The following is a 26,773-nucleotide window of genomic DNA, read 5'->3' on the forward strand; positions in this document are numbered from 1 at the left end:
AATGGACTTTATCCCGTTGGTCTTTTTCATTTTCAACACTCACTCCCCTTCTCTACTAACTCTGATCTGATGACTTTTTTTTGTTAAATCAGATGACACCCTCTCGGGCCAAAGTATCTTGGCTCCTGTTTTCCTCCTGGGTGAAGGGGAAATGGGTTGACATATTTATCATAAAAATTCTTTCCAGGTCTTTGTAGAATCTCCCTATTCACAAAGTAAGGAGCAGTTTATGTCATGAAGTTTATTTGTTTTTAAATTGAGTTTAAAAATTTGGGGAAATGTAATGCATTCAAAGGTGTAAAATTTTTAAGGCAAGGAATGTTTTATGTTTCATTTCAATATATATGGAATGAAACAAATACATGTATTTCATAATATTTCAGATTTCAGTTATATCTTTTGCTCATTCTCGCCTATCAGTCACCTAGTTTTCTTCTCGAAAATCAACGACTGTAACTTTTTTTGTATATCTTTGTATAATTATTCCATGCTTATAAGAGCAAAGGCACATATCCATATACCCCACACCCCTTCCCCCAACATTTGGTACAAATGGAGCATATTGTACCTGCTGTTTTGCACTTGCCTCTTGCCTTGTTTACTTAACACTACACAACCCATAAATCCAAGCATACCAGGAAAGCGTATTTTTTACCCTAAATTTTCTAAATAGGCCCACTTTTGATGTTTGGGAGTTGGTGGATAATACATTTTTTTCACATATAAAAGCTGCAGCACGAAAGAGACAACACTCTGAACTTCCTTAGGCATTGAAAACTTAGTATGAATTAGTTAATAATCTAAATTTCTAATCTGCTAAGGGGAGAGATTGATGAGAGCAGAGGGACATGGAATTTTGAGGGAGAAAGATTGCTGTGACTGGGAAGAGAGTTGCCAGAGAAAATTCTTCCTGCTTCTCTGATTTGCAGAGTGCCCTTCTGAAATGGAAACGACTCAGAAAAGGTCAAGTCATGAAAGGCAGAGGGCCAAGGAGAGCAATACTTGAATCAATATTGCAACACCAAAGTGATTGTCAAAAACAAATGTGATCTAGCGCTGGGAGATAAAGACTGTTTTATAAATAATGTTAGGAGTAGCTGGAAAAATGCATTAATAGAGAATGACTTCAAGTAACGTATTCAAGGGATCATAGATGTGCTCAGCGACTCAGCTATGAGGTTGTTTGTTCATCACAGCATTGTGATTAAGTAGTGAAAAAAATTCAAATGACATCAAGGGTCAAAAATGGGAAATTGGTTGTACAAATGACGATATGCCCATATAATGAATGATCTTGTCAGACAATTTTTAATAACACAGAAAAGGTTTGCAATGCAATGTTATGTGGAAAACATGAGCACATGGAGTATTATTCAATTTTGGTGAAATATATTCAATATCAATATATTTATGAAGATACATATTTAGAAAAAAGCATAGATTTCTATAAAATAAATCTAGGTGGTAAGATTACGGATGATTTTAATTTCCTTTTTTTGCTTGCCTACATGTTCTAAATTTTCTACAGTAAACGTATTCATTTTTCAACAATGACTTTGAAAAATGTAAGAACGATTAGCTGAGATACATATGAAGCAGTTTATATTGTCAGTTTCAACCCTACCTCGATTTTGCCATATGTCCTGCTTAAAATTATTCATGGAAGTAATATGTGGAATATGTATGATTACTAAAATGATGGGCATTTTTGGTACTTGTAGAACAACACTGAAGTAAATGCAGTATTTATTCTTGAATTTCTTTTCTGAAAATTCCATTCAGCACCATTTTTTTTTCTTTTCCAACTCGGAAAATACTATTTGACCCACAGAGGGTAAATAACATCTAAAATTGTGGTCCGTATCTGTTACGAAACAGAATCACCCAATGCTCATGGATTTTCGGAAATCATACATAAGATTAAGCAGCTTGATTCCATTCCCACTTTATTTCCAGTCTGGAGATTGAGCTCTACTGTCAGAGCGTGGATGGTGGTATATGTGTTCTTTCTGAAGATATGAATATTTTCAAAAGAGGCTGCTTTTTTAAATGTATTGTTCCTTGGCATGTTTGTGGTGGGTGTGTCAGGGTCTCTAAGTTTATGTTCAACTCTGTTGATCCACAGCACAAGGAGGGCAGCTATATTTATTTGCTTTTGTGGCCATCAGATGTCTGAGAACTTAGATAATAGAGTGACTGCTCTGAAACCACAGTGCTTCAATTTCAGTCTTCACGTAACACCTGTTAAGGAAGTAGAAAGAAAAGTTATTTTCCCTGCCACAGAAACAAACAAACTAAATACAAACACACAGACCTTTCAATAAAGCAAATATATCATTCAACAAAATAGAAACAAACGCAGATGTCTGAAACAAATAAATATAGGAATGAGTTTCATGAAAAGTGAATTTACACTTGGTGAAATAAATGTTTTAGAGACTTTTCCAGTTGATTATTGTCACAATCATGCTGCAAAAGGAACCATCACAAAACTTCAGTGCGTACAACAATGGACGTTTATGTCTCTCTTGAGTCTATGGGATAGCTGGATGATTGGCTGGGGTGATTTTGTCTGGGAGTGCTTAGGCATCGACAATCAGCAGGCAGTTCAGTTCTGCTCCATGTGGTCTCTCATCTTCCAGCATGGGTTGTTCTCATAGTGGAAGCAGGGCTCCAAGAGATAATGGAAGTGTGCAAGGTCTCGTAAGGCCTAGACTTGGGACCGACACTGTAATTTCTGACATTTTCTATTGGCTACCACAAATCACAAGGCAAGTTTGGATTCAGGGGTGGGGAAATAGGCCCCACCTCTTGATAGGAGTTAGTGCAAAGGCATATTGAAAAGGGCATGGGTCAAAGAGGGGTAGAGAATTGATGCCATTTTTAGCAGTCAATATGCACAGGGGTTTTACATTTTGAAAAATAAATAGTTCAGTGGTTACCAGAGGGTAAAAGGGGTGGGGGGATAGTAGAAAAGAGAAATGGGGGTCAATATATGGTGATGGAAGGAGAACTGACTCTGGGTGGTGAACACACAATGTGATATATAGATGATGTATTGCAGAATTGTACACTTGAAACCTTTGTAATTTTACTAGCCATTGTCACCTCAATAAACTTTAATTAAACAAAAAAGATTAAAAAAAAGAAAAAGAAAAGGTTTTCACTTATTGTAACACTGATGAATTCTGGCTCCTCTTCATTAATAGATTGGCCACTTGTATATAGCATTTTCATAGTTTTTCAGTTCATGTTTTACAAAGCTGAAGTCTACATAAATAAGTTGTATTCATGATATATATTTGTAGTTCTTACAAAGGACAAGAATAAGTAAGAAGAGGCAATGCCTTAATTTTCCAACAAAAACTTTTGTGATTTGGTTAGAAATTGCGATGATATTTGAAACTAACATGGTTGTAGATCTCTCTCTTTCTCTGACTTTGAGTAAAATTAAGAGAAATGTGTAGAAATAAAACATAAGAAAGGACCTGAGATTCCATATTGTCCAATTTCATCAGTGAAGACACTGGGACCCAGACCATATCCATGACTTTATCTTTCAAAAATATAACATCCAAAACCATAAAATAAAAGCTCCTGAAAACACCAGGAAAAAAAAAAAGACTTAGAACAAGAGCGTGGTGAGATATTTACATGTAAAATAGAACTACAAGTGAGCAAGGACTTAAAATTCTTGAAGATTATATTCAAAGTTTAAGTAGAGATATGTGTTCTACCTTGCAAATAGAAATTACGTTCTTTTTGTTCTGTTTAGTCCAGGAAATATTTATTTCTTTTTTCAAAAATCCAGCATTTCGTTATTATCAAAGATCTCTAAGCTATCTTTTTATTCTACTTCATTATTTTCTGCTTTTTTTATCTTTATTATTTCCTTCTTTTTACTTTCTTCATGTTTACTCTGCTTCTCTTTGTCTAGCTTTTTAAATAGAATTTTCAGCTTACTAATTCCCAATCTTTCTTGTTTTCTAAAATTGTGCCTCCTTATCACTTTAGATATAAATTTCCTTCTCTTTTTATATATTCCACCTCTTTGTGCCGTATTTTGAATGCTTTCCTTATATCTGTCTTCTGATCCACTAAGTCTTCTTTCAGCTGTGTGTGATCTACTGTATACCCATTTCACTTTCTAGTACTTTATTTTTCAATTCTAGAATTTCTATTTGGTTCTTTTTTAAAATAAAATCTTGAAACATGGCTTAGCAGGTAGTCTCAGTTAGTGTATGTAATTCTTCTTGAATTGTAGTTGAAAACCATGATCCTGTTTTGGCTTTGTTAGCTTTTTAATAAGAGCTGCTAACATGATGAATCACTAAAGCTAGACTTGGACTTAGCTCAAGTCAGAAGGCTACTGGACTGCACTCTTTCATTTAAAAGCTGTTTGGTGTTTTATAGGCTCTATTGTCATTAGCTATACAACTAAGGGAAGTTTCTTGCAGTTATTAGTAAATTTTAAATTATCATTTTAAGATTTTAAAAATAATAATATCTTAGAAATTGTACATTTTATTATTGTGTAGCAGTTTCTATTTAGCTAGACAGAATAGATGTACTGCTTAGTCCTATAAGTGTTAAAATCTGATGAGATCAATCTCACAGCTATGATAAACCTCTGTTCCACAGAACTCTACCATTCCCCTGTTGACAACCTGCCATGCTCCACATAAGAGTGGGTCAATAAATAGTTACTATTTTAGGGATACAAGATATAAGGATAGAATAAAAGATGAAAGTTATAGCAACTAAAGTGGGCAAAATATTCTGTTCTTACTTTATGAATTCTATTCCTTCCTATGTGTCTTTAAACATTTTGGAACATATTTATTTTAAAGACCTTTTCAGAGTTAGCCCTATGATCTCTGGTTCTTCATGGATAAATTTTCCATTTGTTCTATCTGTTGGCTATTGCTAATGCTGGTAGTCTTCTTTTGTGCACGGTGGTGTGTTTCCTTTATGTGCTTTGTTATTTTTATGAGTGAGTTTATTTCTTTTTGAGGGGAATATTTTACTCGAGTCTCCTGAGTGCTTTAAATCAGGTGGGTGTCCCTAGGGTGGTTTCACCATATCATCTGCTGGGGTTCTGTTGGGTTTACTGGCTGCAAATTAGCTTTTTTTGAAATTAGTTTAGCTTCTTTATTTTTTTTTTTTAAATACAAGTCTTAACCATTTTAAAATTGAGTGTGGTTCTGAAATGTCACAGAACCTATGAATAGGAGAGAAGAGTCTTTTTGAAGTACTATTTTAAATGACTATGAATGAAAATTAAGTTTCAATAGTATAAAAATACACTTTCCATCTCTAGACTCCAAAGTAACTCTTAAAAAAAATCTCTTGCATCATTTATTTATTGAAGAAAAATAAATAGCTAAAAAGCTACTGTAACAGCGAGCTTATGACTGAAGTGATTCTGATAGATAAAATCAACATATGTGGTGGATAAACTCCACCAATGCTAATCATTTTTCTTGTTTGACTATCCAACTTAGTTTTTATACTAGTGTTTTTACTTAGGTTTTATATACTATTTAGGTTTGCATATGTGTGCAGCATGGCTAAAAACTTTAAAACTCTCTTTGGTAACGTTTTTTCCATCAGAGTCTGGAGTATGAAGCTCACTTCTTCACCATAACCCTAGGCAACGATTGAGTTTGCTTAGAGTCTATTCAAGGATGGGGTGTCTTTCCTGGCTCCTGGAAACACTAACACATATTTTTAGCCTGCACGTCTTTAAAGGCCACATGGATTCAACTCTTGTGCAGCTCCGTGGCTTTGGGTATGAATTTCTTCCTCATTTATGGCACCTAAAATTTTCCTCTCCTGTTTTTAGCCTTAGCCAGATGTTTTAATTCAAGTCTTTGTGCTAATTGGACAGAAATTCTGTTGATGGAATATTTACAAAGAATGTTTTTGACCAAAAATACAACATAATTAACATCATTTCAGGTATTAGTAATGAGAGCTGTGAAGGTAAATAAAGCAGGTAAAGGGCTAGGGAATTGGGGGTTTATTTTACAGGGAGGTCATGACAAGCCTCTCTGAAAATGTAATATTTGAAAAGAGGCCTGATTGGGGCAAAGAACCCTGCAAAGAACTTGGGGAAGAATATTTTAAAGAGAGAGACAGGAATTACAAAGACCTTGAGGTTGAAATAAACTTGGTATGCTTGGAGAACAGCAAGATATTCCAGGGACCAGAGCAGCATGAGCAAGGTGGAGAGAGGTAGGAGATGATGTCATAAAGATGGGAGAGCATGTAGAAACTTGTAAGCCATGATGGATTGGGAATTTGGATTTTATTCTTGTGTGATGGGAAGCCACTGCATGGTTTTTAGGAGGTGAAGGACACATGACTCTACTTATATTTATAAAAGGAATTCTTGCGACTGTTTGGTGAAGAGACTGTAGGGACATGAATTGGAAATACAGAGATTCATTGGGAGGTTAGTTCCATCCTCCAGGCAAGTGATGGTGGTGGTCGGGATCAGGATGGGGGAAGTAGAGGTGGTGAGAAGTGGTCAGATTCAAAATGCCCTGAACAGTTGACGGCCCATGGGGTGTAAAGGAAAGTGAATAATCAAAGATGACTCTGATTTTTGCCCTGAGAAACTGGGTGACTGGTAGGGTCTTTTGCTGAAATTTGGAAGAATAAAGGATCTAGAGTTCAGTGTGTGGCATGATATATTTGATATGTCTATTAGACATCTAAATAGAGATGTCCAGTGGACAGTTCAATATATAAGTCTGGCACTCAGGAGACAGGCAAGGGCTATAGATCTATATTTAGAAGCCATCAGCATATAGATAGATTTCTAATCTATGGACTCTATGATATCACTTAATGAGTGAATATTAAATAAGGCATTCTTAATCTCGGGTCCATAGATCCCCAAAGGGGTCTGGAGAGAATACAGGGGTCTGTGAACCTGGATTGAAAAATACATCTTTATTTTCATAACCTCTAACTGAAAGTTAGCAGTTTTTTCTTCATGAATGTAGGTTACAAACCATTGTAATATTTGCAGTACCTGTGACTTTATCACCAATAGAAATCAGAAATCTTTTTATATCACATTATAGTTGTTGTAGATATCCAGAAATGTGGCTTCCTTAGAAACTCATCATTACTACTCTGAGGTTAAATGGTTATAGAACCTGCCTCTTAATTTTGTAATTTAATGCATTGAAAAGCATGTCACATATCATAAAATAATTTTAAAAATATCTTATAGTATTTTAATATAATTTGTTTTCTTTATGTCTTTTTTTAATGCTTTAAGAAACATTAATCTCAGAAGGGGTCCAGAATCTTCACCAGGCTATCAATGGGGGTCCATGGCACACAGGAGTTTAAGCATCTCTGGTGCAGATAGAGAAGAGAGAAAGAGGAAGGCTTGATTCCTAGATCTCTCCGGTATTTAGTGCTTAAATATCCAAGAGAGAACCAGCAAAGGACACCTAAATGATTGTGTTTGCACGGAGACAAGTGGATTATATATTCTGCCATTTTGCAGAACAGGTGCTCAAATATGGACTAACTTTAGTTATAGAAACAAAAATTTTTAAATGTACATTTTTGAACACTAGAGGTTGTTGCCTGTGAGATATTGGAATGTACCATATCAGATGGCTTTGAAGCAGAAGGAAGAAATATTCCAAGGAGAGAGAGATCATAACTGATCAATGCTGCTGAAAATGGACCCTCAAATTTGGCTAGATAGGAGTTAAGTTGCTCTTAACTGAATAAGAACAATTTCAGTAGATTTTTGGAGACAAGAACCTGATTTGAATAGACAAAGAAGAAAATGGGAGATGAGGAAATAAAGAAAGGAATTAAAGGTCTCCTTTTGGAGAGTTTTGCTATAAGAGGAAGCAGAGAAATTTGGAGGGCTTCGAAGGGGATGTGGAGTCAAGAGAAGGTTTCAAAACTTTTTTTAAAAAGATTGGTAATATTACATTATACTGATGGAAATGATGAAAATGATGTTGCAGGAGACAATGGATCACTAAAGAAGAGGAGGCGGGTGGTTTTTGAAGAAGCGATTGGTTTTAGATTATAGCAAGAACGGTTCATCTATTATGACAGGAAACCAGTCAGTACCATGAGTTAGGTTTCTATATTAGTGGTTTTCTGATCATGTCTATCTTTTCAAGAAAACAAGATGATGTCAGCAAATAAAAGTGAAGAGTGTAGAGGGCTTTTGGAGGTTTGCAGAGAGAACGTGTAGTTTTGGAGATTAGGAGAAATGTAGTAGAACTGCTAAGCAGTGCTAAAGGCCCACTGAAGAGCTGAGAAAACAAATTTCAAGTGAGAAAAGGGTGTATAGTTGTGAGGTTTTCCTCAAAGGCAGCCATGGGATAGGCAGAGGTGTGTTTGGGGTTTGAATTTTTCCAGGGGCTACAGTGAGAAGTAGAGATTAGGAAATTTTTTTAGTTTGGGATGGTGTCACAAAGTACCACAGACTGGATGGGTTATAAACAACAGAAATTTATTTCTGACACTTTTGGAGGTTGGGAGTCCAAGATCATGGTTGGGTCCGGTAAAGCTTCTTTTTTTGGCTTGCAAACTGCTGACACATGGCACTACTGTGCTTCCCTGAAAATAAGATCTAGCTGGACCATCAGCTCTAATGCATCTTTTGGAGCAAAAATTAATGTAAGACCCGGTATTATATTATATCATATTATATTATGTTATAGATCGGATCTTATACTATAGTAAAATAAGACCGGGTCTTATATTAATTTTTGCTCCAAAAGATGCAGTAGAGCTGAGGATCCGGCTAGGTCTTATTTTCGGGGAAACAGAGCTCTCTAACAGAATTAGAGAGCTCTCTGGGGTCTCTTTTATAAGGGCATCAATTCCATTAATGAGAGCTCCATCCACGTGACTTAATCTTTTCCTAAACGCCATTACTTTGGGGATTAGGATATCAACATAGGAATGTTGGGGGAACACCGACATTCAGTCCAGAACAAAAAGGGAGGGCATCTAAGCAAATATCGGTCAAGACAAATTCTATGATGTGATGAAAAATACGGATGACTGAGGTACAGAAAAACAATGTTGAAAGTGAGAAGGTCATGACACAGAAATGCAGGACAGTGAATGAATCACCTACACAGATGGTGAAGCCACTGAAAGTAATGGCATGATAGTGGTGGAGGGAACGATGGTGTGCCAAGTTCTAAAATCTGCAGAAATGAGCAGGAACGACTGGGAGGGTGATTGGTAACTAAAAATGAGGAAGGATTGTTAATGGAAAACTCTGCTGGCAAAGCCACTGGGTTTTTTGAGGAAGAAAGGGGAAAATTGTTTGGAAGCAATAACCTAAGAGGTATAAGAAATGTAACAAGGTCAAACTGTAAAAATGAAAAAAAAGCAAATTAATAAAGATAAAAGCAGATATTAAATAGAATGAAAACAAAGATAGGATAGAAAGGATAAATAAAATGAAAAATAGGTTATTCTGTATGAAGTTCCAAAATAAATCAACCACTGCCAAGCATAACTAAGGAAAAAGAGAAAAAAGTACAAAAATAGGAATGAGAAGCCAAATATTGTCATGGATATAGAATAGAATAAAAGAATGATAAGAAAGTATTGTGTATAGCTCTCTGGCAGTAACTTAAAAATCTAGTGGAAATTCATGATGTCTTCGCAAAACATCAACTAAAATTAACCAGAAAGGTAGCAGAAAGCCTGAGTACGAGATCTGAAAATAAAGTTCGTGAACTTATCCTAGAAAAAGTGCTACATACCTCATTGCTGAATATCACTATGGTCCCTTCAAAGTACTTCCCTTGGGAAGCTATGCACCATCTGCAGCATCTAGTCCACCTTCAAAGCAGTGTTGGGACTCTTGTTCTGGAATGGCCATCGGAGCTGTCGTCGTACTACCCTTGAGGTCCTGAATGTCATCAAAATGTCTTCCTTTCAATATTTCCTTTATCTTCAGGTAAAGAAAGAAGTCATTGGGGACCAGATCAGGTGAGTAGGGAGGGTGTTTCAACACAGTTATTTGTTTACTGGCTAAAAGCTCTCTCACAGACAGTGCTATGTGAGCTGGTGCATTGTTGTGATACAAGAGCCATGAGTTATTGGCAAAAAGTTCAGGTCGTCTAACTTTTTCATGCAGCCTTTTCCGCACTTCCAAATCGTACACTTGGTTAACTGTTTGTCCAGTTGGTACAAATTCACAATGAATAATCCCTCTGATATCAAAAAATGTTAGCAACATTGTTGCAGCTAGTTCGCAAACTTAGTTGTCAAACTTCGTAGGTTAGTTGCCATTTAAGTATGTGCAAGATAAAGATACATCATTTAAAAAGACTATAGGCTCAAATGCTTTTACAGCAGAATTTACGTAGCCTTTAAAGAAGAGTCAATGTCTAAATTGTTTAAATCATCCCAATTATAGACAAAGGAGGAAAGTTCACAGATTCATTTTATGAAGCTCGCCAAATCTGAATACCAAAACTTGATAGTTTGAGAAAAGAAAAGTATGGGCAAGTCATATTTATGAGTAAATATGAGCAAAATCTAAATGAAGTATTAGTGGGAGTGGCACTTTGAATGAACAGGACTCAGAAGGTAGCTTCAGAAAACAGCTTATTCTTTCCCCATTGTGGTTGCTAGGATTTCTCCTGTCGCCTGAGAAACATACAGCAGATCCCATGATTTTATAGCCATTCTCACATAGGAAACACTCCTTATGCCACTTATGACTCTCAGGAATCTTCTAATTTCTATAATTAAAATTTCCAGACTTATATAATAATTAAAATTCTAAGCTCTATTTAAAGTTAAGACTACTCTCCTCAAGTTTGGGCTTACTCTGGACATCTGCAGGGGAGGGTGGTGAGGAGGGGCAGTTTTCCTGCCCCCATTTTCTTTCTTCCTCTCAATCCCATCCACTCTGCTGCCAGAGGGTGCTTCTGCCAGGTTCTTGCTCCCTGGACTTCTCAGGTGTGAATCAAGGTCCAGAGGACAGACGTCAAACAGTATAGAAATATATGAAATATATTTTTCTTATAACTATAAATGCTAATAAAAATATACTACAGCAACAGAGATAATTGTTAGGATTCTTATAGTTATTTATGCCATAGTCTTCATTAGGGGAGGGATTTTGGTCTCCTTCTTTTTCCCTGAGTGAAGAGTATAAAAGAATACTGCCACCCTTGGAGGATGATCTGTGTGTTGATACTGCTGTAATCACAGAGACTATCTAGTGAACATGCGATATGCTCAGAGTAAAAAACAATTTTCCTCTGTGGTAAACCAGATGAATTTAATCTCTGAGAGAGACTGTAGTACATACTATGCAATTAGCAAGAAGTGTGGATGGAATACATGCATAGTAAACGCTAAGATTTGTGCATAGCATGTTTGGATTATTCAATAGGTAGCAGAGTTGATAAAGCACTGATGAAAGAAGTAGATACATGGAGAACCATGGCAACTGGGGAAGCCATTCAGCAAGCAAGACTTTTATTTCTAATGGCGTGAGTCATTTTGGTTAAGATACAAAAGTATTTTACGTCTGTTATACCAAGTGTACATTAATGTTTTTGTACTTATAGCATTTGTTTTTGTCTGAACTTACAGATGAGCAATGAAACTCTTTTTTTAAAAGATAGTACACATAAAAACCATGCAGTTTGATTGATGTGCTTGTAATATAAAGCAGTACTGGAGGTTGCCAGTAGGTGGAACCACAGATTTTAGAAATTCAGGTTGAGATTTCCTTCTTTGTAAATAATGGCAATGTAACAGCCTTAAGAAAGTATAACATTTTGTTTTTTAAAGTAACACTTTCCTGGACACATATCAACCAGACTAAAGTGTTGCAACCAAAGTAAACTTGTAAGTATCAGATTTAGTCTTTGAGGTTACTTCCTTAAGGATAAGTCTTGGAAAACACATTTTAAAATTTCATATCTATAACGTAATGCAAATGTTAAGATCTAGAAAATAATCCTTTATACATCATCAAATGTTTTGAATGATGTCAGTAGTGAAGTAGGAAGGTGATGTTTAGCAATTTAAATGCAACACCATTATAATGGGCCACATGCTTGTTTAAAAAAAAAAAAAATTAAATCCTTCTTTGCTTGGCTGGAGAGTGGGTCTACCGCTACGTGCCTGGTATAGTTTTCATGCTTCATTTTGTGTTATCTCTTACCTGATTAACATACCCAGAGTTTGAGAAGTGAATTATACAGGCAGAGGGTCAAGCGGTTTGGTGTTCAATGGAGCTTGTGTCTTTGAATGTCTTGGGGTTTGAAAGATGATGGGTAAGTTGGGGCTGGTTGCCGCCAATTGTAGTCCACAAAGAGCTGGTCAATTTTCAAGGGGAGCCAACTACACAGGATATTGCTGTCTAAGGGTTTCTAATTGCAACACTGCCAACTGCTTCACATGTATCCCAACTGGTTTCTGGGGAATCCCTGCTTATTCAAAGGCATGACTTTCTACCTGTTCTGTTATTTCACTTCCCTCTCCTCCCCCTCGCCTCCCCGTTACCTGTGTATGATTTCTTGTCTTCTGACCTTTAAAGGCAGGTGAATACATACCATCTCCTACTTGCTCTTTGCCAAAATGTCTGTATGAAAAGCCACCTCAAACTTGGCTCTTTCAGTTTCAAAGGGAGACCATGCCCTTGAAAAATAACTAAATTGGGAATAACAATGATGGCAGTAAATATCGAGAAGACAGCTGTGTTTAAGCGAGAAAATTAAAAACTTTTTCCTACTTTCTCCACTGCGATCTCTACATTCTTTCTCCAGTTTTCTCCCCATAAAGTACATTTAATTTTCACTCATGGGAGATACGTTCTGTAAAAGTCTCCATGAACACTGAATTAACAAATACTGAACCATTGTTCCAGGGAGAAATACAGGGTTAGTTTCCTGTGAGCCTCTGGTCGTGTTTTCATCAGCCTGCCAACACATAGCCTTCTTTTATATGTGTTTCTGTTCAAAGATACATATTTAATATACATTGTTGACCCATTAACATTGAACTCATGGCCCTGTACAGCCGAAGAACTCATGCTAGAATGAAGCTTAACTAAAACACATATTTTCTTCAGAAGGCACACCACAGCATTCTTGTAATAAAGGAATAGGAGACGATACTTCTGCACTGTATTTGGTGGCCCTCGCCAACAAGGTAATCGCCAACAAAAAGCACAACAGAGCAAAAACATGAGGCACTAAGTAGACTGTAAGGGACACTTGTTAACAGTATGAGAGCAGAAATAAGATGGCAGTGCATTGCCTTTTTCCACCTCATCTGGGAACGTGCAGGCTGGATGACACAAATACATTGCTGCTTTGGTCATGTCAGCAAAGGGGGTGGGGGTAGGGGATGGAATCGTTGTGAATTTTGGTTTTGAGGTTACAAATAAATTCTAGTGAGCAGGTGGATTTGCAGATATGGAATCTGTGAATAATGAAGATCAACAACTGTACTGTTATGATTGGCAAATCACTGCTAAACATCTCAATAGTCTTGCCTCTCACCGATGACATATTTTTGGCTTTATAGAATTATAATGGCAATCTTCTGTTCCTACTGACCTGTTTTCTTAAACCAAAGGAAACAAGTGGGACATCGCTAGGTTGGGAATAGGTTTTACAGCTTGTCCATGACAAAGCCAGGTCTAGAACCCTGATCCCCGATAGGTGGTCCAGTGGTTTGTTCAGTCAGGTCAGATGGTTTCAAAAGCTTCTGAGCATGTGGGAGTTTCCTCTCTTCTCTGTCACGGCTTTGTACTGAGCCTGGTTTTTATAGCCTGGTTATCCTGGGAAGGGAAAAGGGAACCAGTAATTTGGAGGAACATCCAGAGAGCTCCCATTCACTTTCTGACTTTAGTTCATGAATCCCTTTGAATTAAGATATAGATGGCTCCCATGAAAAATTCAAAAGACTATGACATTGAGCAGAATTAAGCATATGCAAATTAATTAACCTATCATATGGGGTAGCTCTGGGGTAACTAGGTTGCGGACAGGTAAAGTTAATTGAGAAGTGACCCTTTAGGAAGAGACGTAGGAGAAGGGAACCCTCCAGGAGGCTAATAACGTGGAAGAGAAATTGCTCAACATGCTAACTCCTCTACACTGGGCCTCCTGGCTGTTAACTCGCTCACAGAAAAGTGGAAAAATTGTCTTATCAAAACTCAGGAATTCTGACTCATAGCTTACCATCCTTTTGAATAAATAACCTGCTCTGGGATTTCCTTTCCAGTTTGGCAGCGTCTGCTGGCAGCATGATATTTCTGTTTGATTCTTACTCTTTCTCTTATTATGGGGATCTCCCTCTTTTGCCCTTAGCTATGGGCTTCCCAGTTTTGGATGTGCACCTGTTTCATCTTGTTTGGATATCGGTACCCTCACTGCATGGACTTTCTTTTCTGCTTTTTGGAAAACAAACAAACTCATCTTTTCTATGGAAGCAAATGTTTGTAGTTTGAATGTTATTATTTCTCTTAGTTTTCTCAAAAGTCAGTCTCCTACTGAGATTCAAGAAATGAATGTGTGGCATTTTAAAAAATGCTTCCTAATTTTTCTGAAAGGAAATATTTAACATTACCAGTGAAGGTGTAGCTCCGTGCCCCAACAGCTATTATTGATAGCTAGGGTGACCATGCATATTGATTTGCTTGGGACACTCCTATTTATGCCTATGTCCCAATATAATTCTTGATAGCACCTCCTTTCAATTATGGATGACAAATTATGTGGTTATGCTATAGATAATGCCAGCGTAAGAAATTTTTAAAAAGTGGGTACTATTAGAGTTGGTATTTCCAAATCCCCTTAGACCAGGATTACATGTAATATTAATTAGTGTTGGATTTGCTGGAGTTTGTATCATCCTAAAATATAAAAAATACCTTTGCTTCCTTTAGAACTTCTTCGGTGTCAAAAACTAATAAAGGCACCTTTTTCTAGTATTTAGTGACTTGTTCTATGCTTTAGATTTTTTTCTTTAATTTCTAAAGTAACAAGTTTATTGCAGACATTTCAGAAAATACAGAAATGCTAAAAGGAGAAAATAAAAACCATCTATAATATATTCATTCAGAGATATTCACTGTTAGCATTTATTTTATATTTTCCATACTCTTTTTCTATAGAAATCATATATCCAACATATTGTGTCGCATACATCCATCATGTAATTCGAAAAACAGAATTTTTGGGGGGTCTGCTGATTTTTAACGTGCTTTGCCACTAACATTATGTTATGATTGCTTTTCTATGTTATTAAATATTCTCCTGTGACAGTAAATTGAACAGAGTATTGAACAGTATTAATGACTTGAATTTACAATAATTTATTTGTCTAAGCACAATTTTAGGCTTTTGAGAGGCCTCCCAAGAGAAGGTAGAACAGCAGGGTTTGAATTAAAGATGGATGGATTTTGGATGGACACAGGGAAGAGCCTGCATGGTAAGGGGCATAATGAAATCATTTCTTGAGATTCATTTCCCTGACTCATTTGGTATTTCTGTGATGGTTTAACATAGGAAGGAAACTGATGCCCAATTATTTTTATTTAAGGTTGACTCTATTATTGTGCTTCTTGACAGCAGGAGTACATGTTTTTGTGCATCCTTAATGATACAGGACAAATTTAATTAAATGCTGCCTTTTTATATCAGAAAGCATTTACATTGAAACTAGTAGGTTACTTTGATATGATTTTAAGGTAAAGAGCTTAACTTAGGATTTTGGGTCAGCTAATTAATTTTGGAGCTTTCTGAATGAAATGTCTATTTTAAGCAATCTTCTTAGTTGAGTTGGCTTTAAGAGAATTGTCAAGTAGCCTGGGCATTACACATAAGTACTGTCAAACGAACAAACAAATAAACAACAAGCCCTATCATAATGATTTAGTTGTTTTTCTTCTCAATTGGGTGAAACTTATGATTTTGAAAATTTGAGGGAAGTACTGTGAGGTCTTATAATTAAATTCGCGAACTTGTTGTGACTTGTTGCTAACCATTTTTGATATCAGAAGGATTATTCATTATGATTTGTACCAACTAGACAAGCAGTTAACTAAGTTTACCATTTGAAAGTGCTGAAAAGGCTGCATGAAAAAGTTAGACGACATGAACTTTTCACCAACAATTCGTGGCTCTTACATCACAACAATGCACCAGCTCACATGGCGCTGTCAGTGAGGGAGTTTTTAGCTAATAACTGTGTTGGAACACCCTCCCTATTCACGTGACCTGGCCCCCAATGACTTCTTTCTTTCCCCAAAGATAAAGGAAATATTGAAAGGAAGACATTTTGATGACATTCAGGACATCAAGGGTAATATGACGACAGCTCTGATGGCCATTCCAGAAAATAGAGTTCCAAAATTGCTTTGAAGGGTGGACTAGGCACTGGCATCGGTGCATAGCTTCCCAAGGGGAGTACTTCAAAGGTGACCATAGTGATATTCAGCAATGAGATATGTAGCACTTTTTCTAAAATGAATGCACAACCTTAATTGTCTGACCTCGTGTAATAAGTCAATCATTGGGACAGTAGGTGCTCTTCTGAGGGTTTTCTTTTGCTTACAATTTGTTCTGGGTTTCATTCAGCTAGACAAAAGTTTTATCATATCCACATCCTACCAATTTTTGCCTTAAAGGAAAATGGACCTGTTTCAAGGAAATGAGAAACAATTCAGTTTAAAAAATGGTCTAGGCTTTCTCTTTTGAAGTTTAAGAGGAATTATATACACTTCATCTTTTTTTCCTATTTTTAGATTTTGCTGGCTATGGAAACACAAGGTTACTACAGGAGGATCAGTAGTGACATTTCTAGTTATGATTAAAATTGCAGAGTAATTTTTAATCAATTAGTGGTTAAAATGCTATTTTTTAAAAAAGCAGATTCGCAAAATTCCTTAAAGGATGAGAAATTCTCCTTAAGCACGTAGTGCATCTATTTGTGGATCGCTATTCAAAGCACCAACAAAGTTTAGCATCAATTTATATACAGAAATCAATTTTTATTTTTTATTTTCTTATCTGTGACTTTTGCTTTTAGCTTAGAAAACTTTCAAAAAAGGAGAGCTATTTTAAAGATTTAAAAAATATCTCTTTATTTTATTTTTTATAACAAAGCAACTTAGTTGGTCGTTAAAGATATATTATTATCTGTTGGAACACCTGAAACTTAAGAGTTTCAAAATGCTTTATGACTGTGCAGAGTTTAAAAAGATTTAATCACATCGTGGCCACCCCTTGGTTTCTTCTCAAAGATCCCATGGGTTTTGCTTCTGTGTTTTAAGATCTAAAATTCTGACTTTTTCATTTATTTGTGTTTTTGATTAGCAACTAATGGAGCAAATTCTTTCTGTCATCTCTTTGTTGCCAATAGTAATAGCACCTGATATGCTTCTGTGCTATCCGTGAATATGAGTAGTCTCTGTTCATCCCAGAGTTACATTTTAAGAAATACGTTTAATAACCACAGCTTTGGGGGCCTAAGTAGGTGGGTCTCCTGGATTTGACGGAGTCCATTCATAAAAGTTAAAGTACTGTACTTTATTTATTGAGACTGTAAATTTACATTAGGCTACATAGTTTATCCTGGGAGTTTTTTTCAAATTGTCGATTGAAAAAAATCCACGTATAAGTGGACCTGCACAGTTCAAACCTGTGTTGTTCAAGGTTCCCCAATGACTTCTTTCTTTCCCCAAAGGCAAAGGAAATATTAAAAGGAAGACATGTTGATGACATTCAGGACATCGAGGGTAATACGACGACAGCTCTGATGGCCATTCCAGAAAGAAGAGTTCCAAAATTGGAACTTCCTTTTAATGAATTCTATCACCTTGTACCTTCAATTTCAAGGAAAAATTAATTAGAAAATGGTCTTCATTGTTAAACAATTGTTGTCTGAAGCGTCCTGTGAAAATAGTATTCTTTTCCATCGGAGGTGACAATCTTTCCATTTAATTTCTAGTTCAAACCCTATGGATGTTTGTGTTGCAACATTGCAGCTATTTTCAAAATTCACGATATTGCTTGCAGATATAATAACTCCATGATGTACTTTAGTGTGTAATGTCCATGTGTACTTTTTCGGTAATGGTTTATTGACCAAGTTTACTGCCGAATAACTGGCAATTCCTGCCTGGTCCTCAGGCTGGAGAGGTAATATTTGCTCAGATGCCTCAGGCTAGCGAGCTGGCTTCCCACTGAGGGTCCCCTTGCTGCTCCCTGCAGAGTCCCTCCTCTCTTTTGGGACCATGGCCTCTGCACCACTGCTTCTGTTGCTATTGCCACCATTGCCACCACCAATCTGGGTTCAGGTCCCAGCCCGGCTGCCCCTTGGGACTCTGCAGGACCGCAGACTGCCCAGGCATGCACGTGTGCACCAGCAGGCCAGGCTGACCGTGCAGTGTGCTGCTTGCCTGCTCTACTCATGGGATTCACCCTGTGTGCCCGTGCACAGCTGCTAGACCTACTTCTCCTGTTCATATGCGTGCTCCATTGTTCCATCAGACTTCACTTACAAAACACAAGTTCAAAGATACAATTATTATGAATTTCATGATGGTGACATCAGAGCATTAAACCAAGTGCAGGGCTCTTCTGCCAGTGGGACCCTGTGTGAATGCACCTGTCATGTGACTATGGAGCCGGCCCTGAGGGAGTCTTCAGTGATACTCCATTTACCATCTTGGATCTCGAGAAATGCCATCATTGCATTTCGTTTGCATCTAAATTGGCCAACCCTAATCCATATTTTACAACTGGGCATAGGCCAGTTTCAATGGCTTTAAGAATAATCTAGTACAGTGTGGCATTGATTCTATGGCTAGGGTCAAAATCAATTTTTAAATCTCTTCTTGAGAATCAAAAGTCTCCTTATGTAGCCACCTTTCTAACTTGGAATGTAAAGTTTACGTTATTTGGGAAATGCTAATGAATGTGCATAAATAAAGCTTACCCTCTATTTCTAATCATCCGGTCTTTAAATATATAAACCATCTTCAACTTCCTAATTGCATCTCATGGATCAGTTTCTGGTATGAACTATGTCACTTCTTGGTGATTTTTTCTCCTCATTTTCTGCATCCGTATATCTTGTGTTTAGGTGTCAGGAGGCTGTATCTTATTTGAGTATCTAAATGTATCAACAGGCTCATAAAAATGGTTGAAATTAAGTTCAGAGATTCAGATCTAGATGTTTATCTGAAAACTTATCAAAACCTATTTAGTACTGTTTGGTCTAATTTTGGAAGAGAAATTTTATAACATTTCTCTTTTCTAGAGAAGAAACATAATGAAGACAGCTCGTTGAGGCATTTCCTTAACATTATAGTTTTCAGTGATAAAAGACTATAAGAGTATGCAATCTTTATTGTTTATCTACAAAAATCAATATTATATGCTGTAGTGCAATATTATGTGTGCTAGGTATAAAATGTTTACCACAAAAAAATCTATGTTATAACTGGAGGATTAAAATATCAACTAATTAACAAATTACCCAGATGTTGTTGATGCATTTGCATAGACCTTTATTTGATTGTCTAATTGTGCCTTTTCTTTGATTTGCGATGGTTCTATGTAAAAATATTTGGTAAGCTTGACTTTCTGCCAAACCAAAAAGATTCAAACTTGCTTGAGAAATATAAGCAACTTTCATTTACTAAGTGTCTGTGATTAAGGCAGAACTCCCTGCTTAAATCATAGCTTTGGGGAGGGAATATAAACAGAAACATAACTCATACGTGTGCCCATTGTTTCTCCCAGCTCTGGACAATAGCCAGACTTCAGCTTAGCGTTATCAAAGATATAGAACACACTGTCATTAAAAGCCTACTCAAAACAGGGTTTATAATGGGTTAACATTTATTATTTTTTTTTATAACTTCTGATATAGTTGGTATTATTGGGGAGCACTTAGGAAAACGAAGTAAAACGTAGCTTGGTATGCGGTGGGGAAGGAGGCAAAATCTGTTCTGTCGAAAACTCTGATGGGGAAGTTCCACTTTTCTACTGGATTGGTGTTTTTGTACTTGTTGAAATGATTGATTTGGGCAAAAACAGTGCGCCTCCTTCTTTATGTACATTTATCACTTTGCCAACAGTTTAAAATTATGTTTTTTAAAAAGTTGCTTTTACATTAAAAAGAATGATTAAATATATATCGGTCTTTGAAACTGAATGAGACATTGAGGTATTAGCCTTTCATCTTTGGGGACTTTAGTTTAAACCTGGCTCAGTTTAAGTGGAAACAAGTTTGATCTTGTCACCTGTTCATCTCTAAGCTTTTAGGGTGAGTAATAATAACAATTAACTGAAACCGCTCCAAAATAGCTTAGCATTTTATTCTACTACATGGAGAACAGGAACAAAATACTTCATTGCACAATCAAGGAAGATTAGTATTTATATTGAAAATCGTAGAAAAATCCTAATCAGAGGTAAAGCAATGAACTGCTGGCGCACTTGTTATAAGCTATTTCAGAAATTGATATCCAAGTGTTAAGTATATAAAGTGTTAATTAACATTGTGAAGGAAAGACTGGTGTCTGGCGGTCTTAGAGGCTACTTTCTACTGCCCCTTGGGAGAGCAATTCCCTATCCCTCAGGAAGCCCTTTCTTTACTGCTTATCAAACTCCACTGTGGTTAAGTGCTGACTGGCATTTCCCTTGAGGTTCATATTGAAGATACCAGTTTAAGTTCAAATCCAGTCTTGGAACATTTACATTTTAATAGGATTCACAGAGCTAAGCTGAAGAATAAAGCCTAAGAGTGTTTGGTAGACGGAAAGAGTGAGTCCCATGGTCCTCAGGGGAGCCTTTGAATCTTACCCATTCATATGGAGCTATTATTTTTGCATGTGAACGAAGAGGATACTTAGGCAGCAAAGTGTCATTTTTACCAACTCAATTCATTCTATTACCTTTCCCCTCAAAGGGCACAGGGCATCCTGCATGGCCTGGGGCAGCTTTGTTGCTTCTTAGCTGTAATAAGTCGCAGGATAATTGCTGTTTTTGTCTCAGGTTCTAGTCTCTGCACACTTCAGGAGTATCCTTGACAGGGTCTCCAGCAATGCCCCGACACAGTGCACCAGTTTTCTTCGCCTTCCATTTCCTCCATGTAACTGGAGCAACTCTCCCTTAGGGTGTCCACAGCCACCAGGGGGCTAGTTTCCTGGGGAGACTTCAGCTTCTTGGGTGAAGCCCTGAGTAGCTCTGTGGGGTGAGTCAGGTACAAACTTTATTTGAGAGTATGGAAGAACCTGCTGGTACTCTCACTACATATGGGTAGTTTACAAAATTTAAAATCTAGAATTTATCATGAACTCATTTGTATCCCTCCACCACGTAACTGGAAGGGAGAATACCTCAATACGTGATAAAAATGCTCCAATTTCAACGTTGCGGGTCTCTTAAAATTCCCTAATCCTGGTCCTGTTTGTCATCTCAGAAAGACGCTCATCTTCTTGCTGCCAGATGGTCTCCACGTGTATTTACATGTGCCAATATTAGATGAGAGAAACTGAAGTGAGGTCAGAGGCCTCCAAGGGAGGCTCCTCGGGCCTCTGAATGACCTGATATCTTATCTATTCAGAGAACATCAGGCCTCAAGACATTGACTCTTTATTACTGAAAACTCATGAAGTTAAGAGTGATAATTTATTAATCCACAGTGAGGAATAGAGCTGTCACATGCACCAGGATAATGGAGGTTCATGATTAGCTCATTTTTTTTCCTATCATCAAGCTATGTGGTTTCCCTCTTTGTTCATTTGCCCTAGGAAGTCACTGCTGTGCAGATCAGAAATGGTTGCATTTAAAGGTCAGTTCCCTCTCTTTTTCTGTAACTCACTGACTTGGGAATTTGAAGGTTGTCTGGGGAACCGTTCATCAGCACAAGGGGAGGTGGAAGAACAAATGATTGACAGCAGTGGGCCAAGGTAGTCTGATGCTCCAGAAAAGAGAATGAGAAGCCATGTCAATAGGGCCAGATGTAACCAAGCCTGTCGACTTCATCTGTTTCTACCCCAGGAGCAAGTTTACAACTGGGACTAGACACACACCAGCTCCAATGGCTAGACTTTCCTCTCTCCTGAACTGTGCTTTGCTGGACACTGTCAATCAATTTCCCTGTCCAATCAGCCCCTACTTTGATTGACATATTGATTCATTCTTTGAATGTATTAAGATCACCACCTGGTTATAGTCCAGCCTGTTGGCCTGAGAGCCAATTAGGTAACTTGATTTAACTATGCACTGTCTCATGGTATGCTGCTCTTTTATCTCCAAAGAAGAGTAGTTATATCTAAATTCTTGGAGACATCTTAATTTAGCCCCCATGTATTAATAGAACACACTTGGAAGCAAAAATAAGGCAGATTTTCAATTGTCAGTAAACATTTCTTAATTACTTGCTATACTTGATGCAGTACATTAGACATGATTTTTAGCATACTTGTTTTATAGTAAGTACTTTTAGCTGTTACTCTTCTAAATAAAGCACCTTTATATTATTAATTCATTTGATACATTAAACTGGAATATTTCCTGGTGAGTTACTCAAGTTTGGATTTCTTGGTCACCAGAAGATATGCATTTAAGCATCATCTTAAATAGAAAAGTAAATTTAAAAATCTAAAACAGCTTGCTCATATGACTCGGCAAAGTCATTTGAATGCGGTCATTTATGAGCCATTTACTGGTGTACAATTCTATGAAATTTATGATGGTCAATTATGATAATGAAAAAAATCAAAATACTCTTTGGGGTATATTTTTATAGCATTTTCATTTTGGTCTTTTGCTCTTTTCATTGTCAAATTGTGCTTATCAGAGAATGATCAAAAGATATCTGAGACCAGATTTTGGCTTCCATATTATTGGCTTGGTTTTTAAAATCTTTTAAATATAATGAAAATATTTATAATGTATTATTATGTGAGAAAAGTAACTTTTAAAACAACATATGACAACATGACTCCAATTTTGTAATAGATCTGTGTGTATATATATAGATCTAGTTAAGAAAAGGCAGAAAAACTATTAAATAAAACATGAATCAGTAGTTATTTATTTTCAGAGTGGTAGAGAATATGAGTGAATATTTCAGTTGCCCCCACCACAGTTTGGTGACTAAAGTTTATTTAAAAATAAAACTAGAGTGTTCTGTTTACTTTAGGTTGGCAATAAGTTAAGAAAATACTCTAAGAGATTCGTTATTTTTCCAAAATAGCAACGTATTCAGCAATTACCTTACCAAAAAGCTGGTCTCATTAAAAAATAATTTAGGGTACTTGCTTTTTTCAGTGGCCTCTTATCTTTGTGATTGATTAACTTAAAACTATTGATTTCAAGACCCCCTTTCTCCTCCAATTTTTGAGCAAATCACCAAGATATTTGATCTGTTTTTGTTAATATGGAAAATAGATTTCTATATTTTCTCCCATTTCACTTATCCAATGACATCATTGATTAAAATCTCCATCCTTTGTAGGAAGAATTTTGAACCACCACTAACTATAATAATTCATCTGCTGGAGAAATTATGGAGGGGCAACCCCCGTTTTAGAGGATAACTAGCTTGCTAGATAAAGTTGTCATTACATTTAACTGGGTCTTTAATTATAAGCAGATGGATGAATTATTTTAATCGCTGCTATATATCTTAACAGTAGTTCATACATTGACACAAAGCGAAGAACATCAAACAGAAATTAAATGCTAGGGCAGGAAAGCAGCCAGCCTTCAAGGGAAGCAATTGATCACAACCTGTCATCTTTAAAGGCCAGAAGAATGCAAAATAAACACTTGGGATTAGTGTACTAAATATGGTTCATCAGTCTTCAGCTCTGTCCTCTGATAATTCATCTATCTCATTTATTTTAATGCTTTATCATGTATCTATCCAGCTCTGTAATTAGCCTTTCAGGTATTCCCTTTTTCTTTCTGCCTTTGAAATGGTGTGTGGTGAGATTCTGCAAAGAGGATATTATTACCATCCAATACAAAAGAAGCTACTCTTAAAATGAGTCTGTTTTGTAGCTTCAATGCTGGAATTCTTGCTAAAACTTAGAGGGCATGTTAGAATTGTTTAAGAAAAGGTCTTAGTAAATCTGCTATGTTCTTTTAAATAAGAGTTTAGTTTGACTATAGGGAGACTGTTTGATTTTATAGAAGGAGTCTGGATTTAGCTTCATCAAACCCAAAATTCTGGGGGTGATTTTTAAAAAATAAAAAGTACCAAAATTAGCTTTTGAATTAAAGTCATTAAATGTTAGCATTTTATTAATTGTTCCTGAGTAAAGAGTTCATTTTTTCTTGACTAAAAAGTATATCATTAATACACATGTTTTTTCCCCATAGCAATGACTATACTAAGATTCTAAAGTAAATTATAATCTGTATCATTTGTCATTTATACTCTGCCATAAATTTTGCTGTAGAACAGGAGTGTTCCCATAGATCAATTATAGGATGTAGATTTATTAATTTATTTATCAGCCTCAGAATGTTAACACTGGTGGGTTATTTTGATTATTTATTATTAGGCACTGGAAACTTAAAACAATGCATACAATCTAAATAGGCGCACCATTTTCACCTTAACACTGTAAATATGTGATGGTCTGCAATATTTTGAGTGTGGATATGATGTCAAAATATTGAGTTATCAAATGCTTCTTTACAAACCCAAGAGTGTGGGGTTTTCCATTCTTAGCTTCACTTGAAGCCACCTGCTGTTCATTCCCTTTGTAGGTTATCCGTGGCAAAATTTTAATCCTGTCTGACTTCTTGTTGTAATATTTCTAGGCTACTTCCTTTTGCTGAGTGTTGGAGAGTTCCTGTTCAAACTTTCTTTGAAATTAATGGAAGACCAATATCATTTGAAATTTCCAGTGACAAATCCATGTTCCAAAGTTAGAATGGATTTATTTTTTATAGATTCTCTGATGTGTTAATTTATTTGTGCAATTGCTCCCTTTTATGGTGAGCGTTGACTGTGGAGAACATATTCCAAATATGGGGCTATCAACAATGGTATTTGAGTTTTGGACCAACAGATTAGAGGATTTTGCACACAAATGTTGAGAAATACTTGTCAGCAGAGAGTCAGGTAAACCCACACAGTTTCCAGGCTCAGAAGTTTATCTGACCTGTCTACTAAACTCATTTCTCTGGTTTGTATACTCATAGATATAAAAAATGTTAATGGGAAATTACTAGTTTCTGCAGTAATTGCTTCCACTCTGTTACTAGTTTCTGTGTAATCCTCAGAAAAATCTAACCTGTTGCAAACTGAATTTCCTCAGTTATAGAATGAAAATTAAATAAGATAAAATGTATGAGATATAGTAGACTCAAGCAACTTCTTTCCCTTCCTCTCTCCCTCTTTCCCTTCCTTCCTTCCTTTTCTACACATATATTGAGGCAGAGACAATAAGCCCGGACAGCCAGAAGCTGGCCTGGCACTCATAACTTGGCCTTGATATTCTCCTATTGAATATAAATAATTTTACAGAACACAGACTTCAGACAAAGCCATTCTCGGACTCTGATGGAACAAGCCCAGTGAAGACCATTCCATAAGATGCCAGAGCACAGACAAAACAACATCACTCCAACCACAAAAAAAGACAAACAGTCACCTACTCTGGTTAATTTGAGTGACTACTGCTACTTTAAAAAAAAATTAATGTATTAGGGTAATATTGGTTAATGACATTATATAAGTTTCAAGTGTACAATTCCTTTTTTCTTCTTAATTAAAGTTTATTGGGGTGACAATTGTTAGCAGAGTTACATAAATTTCAGGCGTACAATTCTGTAATATATCATCTGTATATTGCATTGTCTAGTCTCTTTCTGTCACCATATATTTGAGTTCCTTTACCCACTTCATCCTCTGCCCACCACCCTACCCCTCTGGTAATAGTGTGAACTTGACCCCAAAGGCAAGGGAAGTAAAAGCAAAAACAAATGAATGGGACTACATCAAACTCAAAAGCTTCTGCACAGCAAAAGAAACCATCATCAAAACAAAAAGGCAACCATCTGAATAGGAGAAGATGTTTACAAACAATACCTCTGATAAGGGGCTAATATCGAAAATATATAAAGAACTTATACAAATTGACAACAAAAAACCAAACAATCCAGTTAAAAAGTGGGAAGAGGTACTGTTTCTTTACCAATCACAGATTTAGCCTTACTTCATTCCTCCGCAATCTTAAGTGAGATTTATTTAGTTACCCCACTTTCTTAACGGCATACTACCTAAAAAAAAGACCCATTTCCTTGAATCCTCTCCAAAATCACCTTTCAGAAGCTCAACTGCTGTACGTCCTTTCTAACACCCTTTTACTGTGGCATCCCATGCTCTTTTGTAGTCATTTTCACAGGACATTGATGGTATTTGGGAATCATCGTAAGTCTGAATGAGACTGAAGTCATGGCAATAGTGGTTATTTTTTTCTTCCCTAATTAAAAAAAAAATATGGAGATCTGAAAAGTGATTTAGTTCTAAATTTGATGCTATCATTTTCTATCTTTGCTTTAGTGGCCAAATCACTTACCTACTTTGGTCGTATTTTCCTAATGATGAGATTGGCTTAGAATAGCTCTGAAATTCTTGCAGCTCTATCATTTTAGGGATGATTTTGTAGACATTGTGAGTAATATGGAAATGGCCAAAGTGACACATTTTTCTGTGTGACTTTAGATGAGCTCCTCAGTGCTTTAGA

The sequence above is a fragment of the Rhinolophus ferrumequinum genome, chromosome 23 (assembly GCF_004115265.2).
Source record: "Rhinolophus ferrumequinum isolate MPI-CBG mRhiFer1 chromosome 23, mRhiFer1_v1.p, whole genome shotgun sequence".
NCBI lineage: Eukaryota > Metazoa > Chordata > Mammalia > Chiroptera > Rhinolophidae > Rhinolophus > Rhinolophus ferrumequinum.